Source organism: Patella vulgata, chromosome 7, assembly GCF_932274485.2.
Source record: "Patella vulgata chromosome 7, xgPatVulg1.2, whole genome shotgun sequence".
NCBI classification, from domain to species: Eukaryota; Metazoa; Mollusca; class Gastropoda; family Patellidae; genus Patella; species Patella vulgata.
Window position 1 is genome coordinate 1,254,520 of NC_065885.2, and position 11,024 is coordinate 1,265,543.

Here is an 11,024-nt window from a genome sequence, read left to right on the forward strand (position 1 = left end):
GAACTATTGAAAATTTAATAGCAAAAATGATGGTAACATAAATTGTAATTTTGTGAAATACATTCAGAATATTAGTCTATAATAATTTTAATAAACTTAACATGATAATTTACTTTTTCTGATAACAATCATATTTCGATCTCCTCCCGTTCCATAAAAAAATACTTTTATTTAGTCAGATATTTAGTCATATTTTCATGGAATTTAAAAAAAAAAAAAAGATAACTCCATTTCCATGTGCTGACTTAAATGTATTTTTGCAAATCTAATTCAGTTTTTTGCAATCTCAGAGTCGGTAATTTCAGAGATCTGATGAACTCTAATAAACAAAAAATTATTTACTTTTGCAATTGAATTCAGTTTCTGCAACCTCAGAATCAAGAATTGGGTTTTTGCAATCTCAGTTCCATTTTTTGCAATTTCACAGGAATTTTGCATATAGCAATTCAAATATATATGTAAATGTATGAAAGAATACTAATTTATGTATAATATAAAATACAGAACTGAAATTAAAGACAATTCTTATTTTTTGTTTGAGAAAGTGTAACGACCGGAGGACCAAGTTTTTTTTCTACTTTAAATATCAATTAACATACATTTCTATTATTCTTAGTGCGGTCCGATAGTTGATCACCACGGTTAATGGACAGCAAGGGTGTTAACACTTGGCTCAATAATAACAAAAGGTCGAAGGTCGAGGTATAGAAAGTGCTCCACAGGGTGGAAATTATTCAACGTGTTATTTTCTTTAGATCAGAGATTTACACAAACTGGTTTTTTTTCACGGTTAATAAAAGGGACTCAGGCCATGAAAAGACCACCATAAAACCGTCACTCCTATATCTGATGAAAATTTACTTACTGGTACATCTAGATTGTTTTTGTTTTTTTGTCATTCTTTTGTCCAATATTCTGTTGTTTTTTTTTTTCTCGGATACTTGATACCCTAACATACAGGCCTGGATATAATGACAGACTGTCAAAAGCTACTGAACTAGCGATGTGAGATGGACAAACACAGAGAGAGGGGGAGAGGGAGAAATGGGGTTTAATGTCCACTCGACACAAACTAGGTCATTTCGGGACTAACGTATGGTTTTAATTTTTTATTTCATTCAATAATTCGCTTGCGCGTAGGGGTCTTTAGCAGTGGGAAGAAACCGGAGGACCCGGAGAAAACCCACGAGGTTGAACAGGTGACCCTACTCCTTGTCACGTACAACCGGGGATTCGAAACCACGCCAGTTGACTCAATGACAGACTTTATGATACAGCGCGCATCTGCTAACCATTCAGCCATCCAACCCCCCTAATACAGAGAGACAGAAGGAGAGAAAGACAGAAAAAAGTAGAGAGAGAAATGGGGTTTAATGTCCACTCAACATATACTAGATCATTTTGAGACTAACATATGGTTCAATTCTATTTTAATAATTTGCTTGCGTGTTTATTAGTAGGAGGTAACCTGAGATAACTCACGAGGTAGCAAGGAAAACATATCAATAGCGAAAACAATTATTTTCACAAATTTTCTTTTACAAAAGTTTATAAATGTAATATTTTATTTTTAATATGATTACCAGTTTTTTAATTTAAAGAACGACCCAGGATATTAACTGTAAAAATATTCTTTTATTCATTTTCTAATCAGAAATATGTTAAAATGAACATGTTTTTTAAAGAATAATTCATGTAATATGGTTTTTTTATTTTAAAAAGATGGTAAAGCCTTGGGATTAAATACAAGACATAATAAAAAACAAGGTTATAGACATCAAAGTTTTGTTTCATGTCGAAAGATAACAAATTATTTTACACTTTCATATGATTATTGGATACTAAAGATATAATGTAATTAAGATTTAGATAAAGAGCTGACCATTCTTGCTATAATAGTTTAAAAATAGATAATGTAAAATGAAAATTTCATTCAAATTACTTCATTCTGAGCCAAGTTATCACTATTTGTAGATTTAACAAGATGTGTCCATTGTGGTAACCAGGGCACTGGTATAATCGGGACTTATCCTCGCTTTCCCATTTTTAAATTAAATTTTTAAATGGCGAACCGTTTTATTCTAGTTAAAATCTCGAGCATTCAATTGCATCGAGAGCTGAATATGGTCTTGTCATGTTAATAAATAGTTTATATAACATTTCAGGCCTTTTCTATGTTTCTAAAGATCCTAATATGATCTTGAATAAGCATACACTGTCCTGAGCACCCAAAACTATAATTACCTACACGTATACACAGATGTCAATATTGGATTTACCTTTACAACATTTACCTTTATATATTTCAAGTAGATAAGAGTTAATTATATTTTTTTCTCAGGTAACTTCGGTCAATTATATTAAAAGATATATTAACCTATCATTCGAGTCCAATATATTCTAATAATTTAATATAAGTTAAGTACTTGATTGGCTAGCATCCAATTTTCTACAATCTTTATTTATTTCTATTCCGTGAATAATATTTAAAGTTATGATAACACACCTAGGTGTATATGCACTCGACATAGTTAAATCAGCTGGTTCATCATCCTTGTAGTTTTAGGCCTAAAATCTAAGAGTGTTATCAATTTTAAATTAGGGTTGGATGGCTGAATGGTTAGCGCATGCACATTGTATCATAAGGCCTGTGAAAGAGTCAACTGGCGTGGTTTTGATTCCCTGGTTGAACGTGGCAAGGAGTAGGGTCGTCTGTTCAATCTCGTAAGTTTTCTCCGGGTCCTTCAGTTTCCTTCCACGGCTAAAGACCCCTACACGCAAGGGAATTATTGAAATAAAATTGAACCATATGTTAGTCTAAAATGACATAGTTTGTGTAAATTGGATTTTAAACCACATTTTTCTCTCTCTATCATTTTTCTTTGAAAACGTGGATGAAAAACAACCAGATAATTAGTCACCAATATGATCACCTTGATCTACCTGTCATACCCCTGTCAATCATTCTAAACCTACATACAGAAATATGTCACCTATATTTTTACCTGTATACTCGTTAACACACCTACAATAATATCTACCTGTCATTTGTAAACACAATTTATCACCTGGTGAGAGGAGAGAGAGAGAGAGAGACAGAGTTTAACCTCCACTTGACACAAATAGGTCATTTCGGGCCTAACATACATGTATGGTTCAATTTTATTTCATTAATTCGCTTGCACGTAGGGGTCTTTAGCAGTGGAAGGAAACCGGAGGACCAGGAGAAAACCCATGAGGAGTAACTACACTCCACACGAACTTGATCCTTTCAGGACTAACAAATGGTTCAATTTTAATTAACTACACTCGCCATATAGGGGCCTTTAGCAGTGGGAGGATGCTACTCCTTGTCACGTACAAGTGGGGAATCGAAACCACCCCAGGTGACTCAATGACAGACCTTATGATCTAAGGCCACCCAACCACCTGTTTAAAAGAAGAACCAGTCATAATGTAAACAGGTACTTTAACACCTGAGAGATCACCCAGTCCATTATTAACATGTCTATTTGATCATATTTACAGTATTTTAAATAAAACCTGCTCTTGATGATACAAGGCTTTAGGACACTCAAATTTGAAATTTTGTTTTTAAAACTCGTTAAAATGTTTACTTCCTATTTCTTTGGGAATAAAAATAATTAAAAACAAAAAAAAGACTTGATTGCTCTTTTCAGAAGCAAATGTTTTAAGGGCCGGTCACACAGGCTTCCGCGAGTTGATCACGAGTGTATCGCGAGGAAGAACTGTCAAACGCGAAGTAAGCGCGGTCACAAGTGAATGACACGTGAATGAAACGTGGTGGACTCGCGAATAACAAGTGCGCACACGCGCGAAAAATTTTACACGCGCACGGAGTCCGATTTTATTTTTGAGCAGCACAAAAATTAGGCGCAACGGCCACCGCGTGTCGCACACGTGGTGTAAACGCTGTACAAACGCGGGCCAAACGCGATAACACGTGGTACACTCGCGGATCACAAGTGGACGACAAGTGGTCACTCGCGGGCAAACGCAAAATTTCTTCGTGTGACTGCGTGTGTAGCACTTGTCATCCACTTGTGATCCGCGTGTCTACAGCGTTCCTACCACCTGTGATAGCGTGTGCTCCACGTGTAAAAGGCTTCCTCAGGGATTGTGTCACGAGTCATCCGCGGGCCATTCGCGTGTTTTCGCGTTGAATCGCGATTGAACCACGACTGATTCGCGTGTCGTCCACGACCCAATCTCGTTTGTACCACTAGTTATTTCTGCTATAAAAAGATCGCGTGTGGGCCATTTTTCATCAGTTGTGATCAAGAACACCGGACGCGGCGGCTTTTATACACGCGGGCGGCAAGCGGAGCACAAGTGATCGGCACGTGATTCACACGCGGAGCACATGTGGAGCACAAGTGATACACACGCGCTGCGTGTGACCCCATTTTCTGACCACAAGCGCTCACACACGGAGGACTCGTGGTGGACACGCGATGCACACGCGCGCGTGTGGTCCACTTGTCATTCGCGTGTCCAGCATGTCTGAGACAAATTGGTTGATTTTCACCGCGTGTAGAAAAAATTTGCAAAATTTATAGCAAAATTACACGTGATCAACTCGCGGAAGCCTGTGTGACCGGCCCATTAAATTAAAAGTAACGGTAATCCTGTATCTTTTTCCCTACTCACACCTGGATTCAAATGAGGTACAATCCAGTCAAAAGTCCAGTCCTTTAACTCATCAACAGCCCTCTAATATCCACACCAGAAGTCAATATTTACCAATCAATAGCTGTTTATTTTTTTAAGTGTCCAAGAAAATCAGTCAACCATGTATTGGTGTAATTAGAGGTAAACTTTCTTTTAACTAAACAAATCAACGCCCTTGGGCACTCGACATTTTTATACCTAGTTTAAAATCTATGTTTAATTTGTGCTAACTTATTGTGTACAAAAAACATTTGGTTAAAATAATCACCCCACCTGGGGCCAAATATTTCTACTCAGGTGAATATTATCTTTAAACTTTTTGATTTAATGAGGGCACCTGCTGTATTATTCTAATGGTTTTCACAACCTGGTGGGGTTAGGTGTCCGAGCAGTCTAACACATAGGCTTTAGTTCATAAGGTCTGTCATTTGAATCAAATACCAAGCTTGCGTGCAAAAAAGAGTAGGATCGCCTGTTCAACCTCATGAGTTTTCTCCAGGTCCCCCGGTTTCCCCCCACTGCCAAACATTCTGTATGCACATTATGCGGATTATTGAAATGAAATTGAACCACATATTGTTCCCAAAATGACCTGTTTTGTGTCAGTCTCTCTCTCACACACAACCAGACAAAATTTTAATTATAAGGATCTACTTCAAATATAATTAGGTCGTACTGAGGGTCTGTCAGGGAATAAAAAGAACCTTGGCAGTTGGAATTTGATATAAGAGTAGGCCTTAGCACTGCTTTTCGGGCAAAATTTCCCTTAAAACACATTGTACAGTGTATGCCTGTCTTCAGTAGCCCAGTCGGAGCAGACAGTAGGACGTTAAACCCCTTTTCAATTAATTTATCTTATTTCAATTGGGTTGTTTATTTAGACTAACATACACAAGCCTGGAAATAAGGCACCAGTCACAGACATTGATAGGCACAAATTCACGATTTGTCTGATACAATCTGTCTGGTGTCGGTCATTTATCCTGGCACAGATCTGTGCATCTGCAGTGTTATAAATGATGTTTTTAATAAATGTCTGACATAAAGTTCAAAGTATAAGCTATATATGTTCATTAGTGCCCGGGGATCACTGATGCGATCTCAGTATTGGCCGAGAAAGTTCTTCATGATTTTTAAAGCTACATCTTCTCTGACAGTTGAAATTAAAATCAAATTGAGTAGAAACCCAACTGTTGTGCCAAAATTTCCTTCATAGCACTCTGCATGTTTTCTTATTATCCCAGTCGGAGCAGAAAAGTAGGACATAAAACACCCTTTTCATTTCATCTCACCTCAACCCTTCTGCTCCCTTTATTCTCCATGAGATTGTAAAGAACTTTAAATCAAACGTGATCTATAATCATATTTTAATGATAAGGAGTATGAACATTGTATCAAGTAGATCCTGTAAAATCTGGAGTAGAGGTAATAAAGATAGACAGAAGATGAAGTAGTACCTGTCGTATCACTACGCCATCTACAGGTGTTTAACATCGTAAAAACACTTCACGGACAGCTACTGACCAAAGATATTGCTTCTCTTTAAGATCAAATTATAACACTTCGGTTTCAAGTATCTGTACCGATCTATCTTTCGTAAAAATCTTTGATGGACAGCCACTGACCAAAGCAATCACTTGTCTTTACGATCAGATTATATCGCTTTAGTTTCAAGAATCTGTAGCCTATCTACAGATGTTAACAATCGTAAAAATATTTGACGGACAGCTACCGAGCAAATTAAACACTGTTTCACTAAAAATCAAATTCTGGCCATCAGTATTCTAGATTAAAGATGACAAAAGAAAAGAGCTGTTCAGATTAATTCTATTTTGGGAACCAAATTTTTATAAACTGAATGATTTACAACAATTTAAAATACTGATGATGAATAAAAAATATAGTAATTTTAAAAAGTTTAGCAGCTATTGCATACAATTCGTTTATTATGTCTTTGTAAAGTTGTGTATCTTTGTATAATTATGTACGTGTATATATGTATCCTTTGTTTCATGTATATTTCTATTATTTTTTATTTGTATATGCACATAACCTTGTAAGCTTTTTATGCAATAAAGTTTCTTCTTCTTCGTCTATAGCATAAACTATGAAATACCTTTTTTGATTTTTATATACAACGAAATGTCGCTTTAATTAAAAGAGTAATGGTATTCCATATTATGTTTTTGTGTTTATTATATGTGTCAAAGAAGATATTCGTCATCAATATGGAGACGAGGCAGTGAAATTAGTGAATTTAATTAGTAAATTAGACAGTAAATTTATTAAAGCAAGTAACAGTCTGACTTTTCTATTACAGTGTGGTGATAAGAACATCACAGACCATCACTACTTACAATTCTCCATCAAAGCTCCTGAGAAATAAGGTACATAGGGGGCTTAGATGTCACGGACAACAGGTCAGTAAATATGTTTGGTGTTTTTAACCATTCTTTTGTCAAGAGAAAAGTTTATTCATTCAGATTGCACTGAGTACAAATTGACAGTGCACATAAATAACAGGCCTGCGGACATTTCTATTGTAAATAGATTTAATTCTAATGTATGTTTGTTGAACTGTACGACTTTATGGCAGGTGTAATAATACAGGTAAAAACACTACTTTAACAGTTGGAGAATTCTGATGAACTCAGAAAAAAAATCTGTCATCATTAGCCCAGTTTGGAGCAGAACAGTAGGATGTTAAACCCCATTTCATTTCAGAGAAAACCCACGCACAAGCTGGGGAATCGAAACCATGCCACTTGACTCAATGACAGATCTTATGATCTAAAGCATGTGCATTAGACCATCAGAGCACTCAACGCACTCTCAGTTGAGAGTCTCTCACGATACCCCCAGATAACATTAGATTAATAACAACACCATTAGGGCACACAACTCTCACCACGCCCCTTTAATAACACCCCCCCCCCCCCGGATAACATTAGATTAATAACAACCCCATTAGGGCACACACAACTCTCACCACGCCCCTTTAATAACACCCCTTGGATAACATTAGATTAATAACAACCCCATTAGGGCACACACAACTCTCACCACGCCCCTTTAATAACACCCCTTGGATAACATTAGATTAATAACAACCCCATTAGGGCACACACAACTCTCACCACGCCCCTTTAATAACACCCCTTGGATAACATTAGATTAATAACAACACCATTAGGGTACCCAACTCGCACCACGCCCCTTTAATAACACCCCCCCCCCCCCCGGATAACATTAGATTAATAACAACACCATTAGGGCACCCAACTCGCACCACACCTTTGATAACCTTAGATTAATAACAACCCCATGATCTAGTAAAGCTTAAATAATTAAATCTGACAACTGACCTACTCTAATAATAGCCTTATCAATATATATTGAATCAATAGTTTAATCAAATAAGATGGGATGAGTCATAGACAGATCAAATATTATTTCTATTGATCTACACCTGAATAATTATATCTACCTGGAATATACAAGTTATTATTACCTATAGTATTTATCCTGATTTTACTAAAACAGTTGTCCAACCTCGTGGGTTTTCTCTGGGTCCTCCGATTTCCTTCCACTGCTAAAGACCTCTACGTGCAAGCGAATTATGGAAATAAAATTGAACCACGTGTTAGTCCCGAAATGACCTAGTTTGTGTCAAGAGGACGTTAAACTCTCTCTCTCTCTCTCTCTCTCTCTCTCTCTCACACTAAAGGAGTTGACTCAATATGTATTGTATCAAAGTTTCTATCCTGGATTTTATGATATGGTTTCCCTTTAAGTCAGTGGTGCAGTAGAAACGGTCTTTCAACCGAACCCTGTTTACAAATGAACATAATCAATGAAACTATTTGATTGGATGAAAAACAAGCATTTGCCATGCAATATATGCCCACATTTTTGTACAATCAGGGGACATAATCCAGGCAGTTATGGTTTAATATCGAAATGAACCAAGATCTTTGGTTTATAAAAATACATTTTAAGTTTCATCAAATCAAAATCAGATTAAAATTGTAACTTAGATGTCTTATATATCTTTCACTGGAATTTGATGAACTCTGGCCAGTTAAAACCTAAAACATCCTCAATGGCTACAAAACTGATTATTAACAACCTTATTCACAATCCCTGTTCTCACAAAAACAAGATGAACCCAAGTGTATTTTTATAAGGTGTATATCTATGTGATATTTGTTCCACTTGACAAAAATTGTTTAATAATGATTAATCTATATCCTCTTCGTTAGTCATAAACTGACTTTTTTTTAAAATAACACATGACCTCATGACCTCATACAAACTCTATATTTCTCTCAAGAAAAAATCTAATAATTAATTTTCATGAGAATCATTTGATAGGCTTGACAAATATTATTTAATTATGTGTAACTATAAACTCATCTTCCCCCAAAGATGAATGACCCTTTATGACTCTAGATGAATGAATGAAAAATATTGACCCTTTATGACTCAACCCCTAATAGTAATCACTTCATCAATCTTCAAAAGTTTGTGACAATCAGCAAATTGTACCAAATAAAAAATCCACGAAAAATCAAGCTTTCGATCAGGTAGTGTGTTCATCATTATTTTTTAATTTACTAACTAAAAAGGTTCTGAGACCCTGATCTCGAAGATGCATTAAAACGGACTGGGAGATATTAGGTCTACTGAGTGACAGAATAGGGTATAGGGGCAATTTTGGAATAATAATATCCCAGTTAGAATGAGAAATCGTTAGATAATATCCCAGAGAGTTAAAGAAAGAGGGGTCTTTAGCAGTAGAGGGGAAACTGGATGACCCGGAGAAAACCCACAAGGTTTGAGGTTGGTGTGGTGACCTGTCATACACAAACTGGGAATCACAACCATGCCACTTGACCCAATCATAGTCCTAATGATCTAAAGTGCATGTTAGACCATTCGGTCAACCAAACTCCCTCAATTATTTTAAGAGATTCAACTTTCAATGTTTCAGGTTGCAAGGGATTTCGATTCCTTCATATGGCAAAATATTTCTCGATTTCACTACAAAATAATCATATAAAACATCAGTGGAAGAAATAGAAACCCTTAAGGCTGTCTTTTGTCAAACAAACTGAGCTTTTAAAATTATTGATATATCTATGTATAAAACACATAGAAAATTTAACTCTTGAAAAAACCTGACATGCCCATTAGTAACTACTTAGTACTATCAATCAGATTTCTCGACAACTAGCGATAAAAACTTGTGTTTTCATGTCTTCAATCCATAACACTTTAAAGAGAGAGAGAGAGAGAGAGGGAGAGAGAGAGAGAGAGATTTAACCTCCACTCAACTCAAACTAGGTCATTTCGAGACTGACATATGGGTCAATTTTATTTCAATAATTCGCTTCTGTGTAGGGGGTCTTTAGCAGTGGGAGGAAACTGGAGGACCCAGAGAAAACCCATGAGGTTGGACAGGCGACCCTACTCCTTGTCATGTACAACCGGGGAATCAAAACCATGCCAGCTGACTCAATGACAGACCTTATGATACAATGCGCACATGCTAACAATTCGGCCATCCAACCCACCCACACTTAAAAGATATACTCCTGTAACATTAACTGAGTTATTCAAAGAATCCTCAAAATTCATCTTACAGTAACTATGTGTTAATGCATCTGTCGTTAATGCAAATAACCCTCCAACTTGAAATCAATCGGATTTAAAATAGGCTGATCAATTATTGTCGCCGACAACAAAATGGTACCAAGATTATTAGCAAGAAACATAGATAGATGATATTTCAATTCAACATATCTTTGTAAATACTCAATGGAATTGAACCATTTCAGTGACCTCATAGAGAGATAAACAATGGGATTTTAAGTAAAAATATTATAAGTACCAGGCTCTGAGTTCTCCAACTTAAGTTAAAAATTTACTCAACTTTCAATCAATGTTTATGTGAAATATCTTTAAAAGCTGAAAATTATTCTGACTAAATACAGTCTTCATTAACCTAGTCAGAGCAGAACAGTAGGACGTTAAACCCATTTCATATATTCAGACTTAATACGACTCACTACCACTTTAAATCGAATCTTCAGTACTTAAAATGATCAGGATTTTTTTTTCACAAGTGATAATAAGTCTAAAAAAAGAGAAAATAAAAAAACTTACACACAACCATTTAGCCTTGTCAATCATTTTACTCTGAGCAAACTAACGATAACAGACAAGTTTTTGTCATTCCTTTAGTCTGACATCTATCAAAGTCAATTTAACCGAATTTGATATCTCCTCATGGAGGTACTTAAACAACAAAAAATAGAAAACCACAAAAA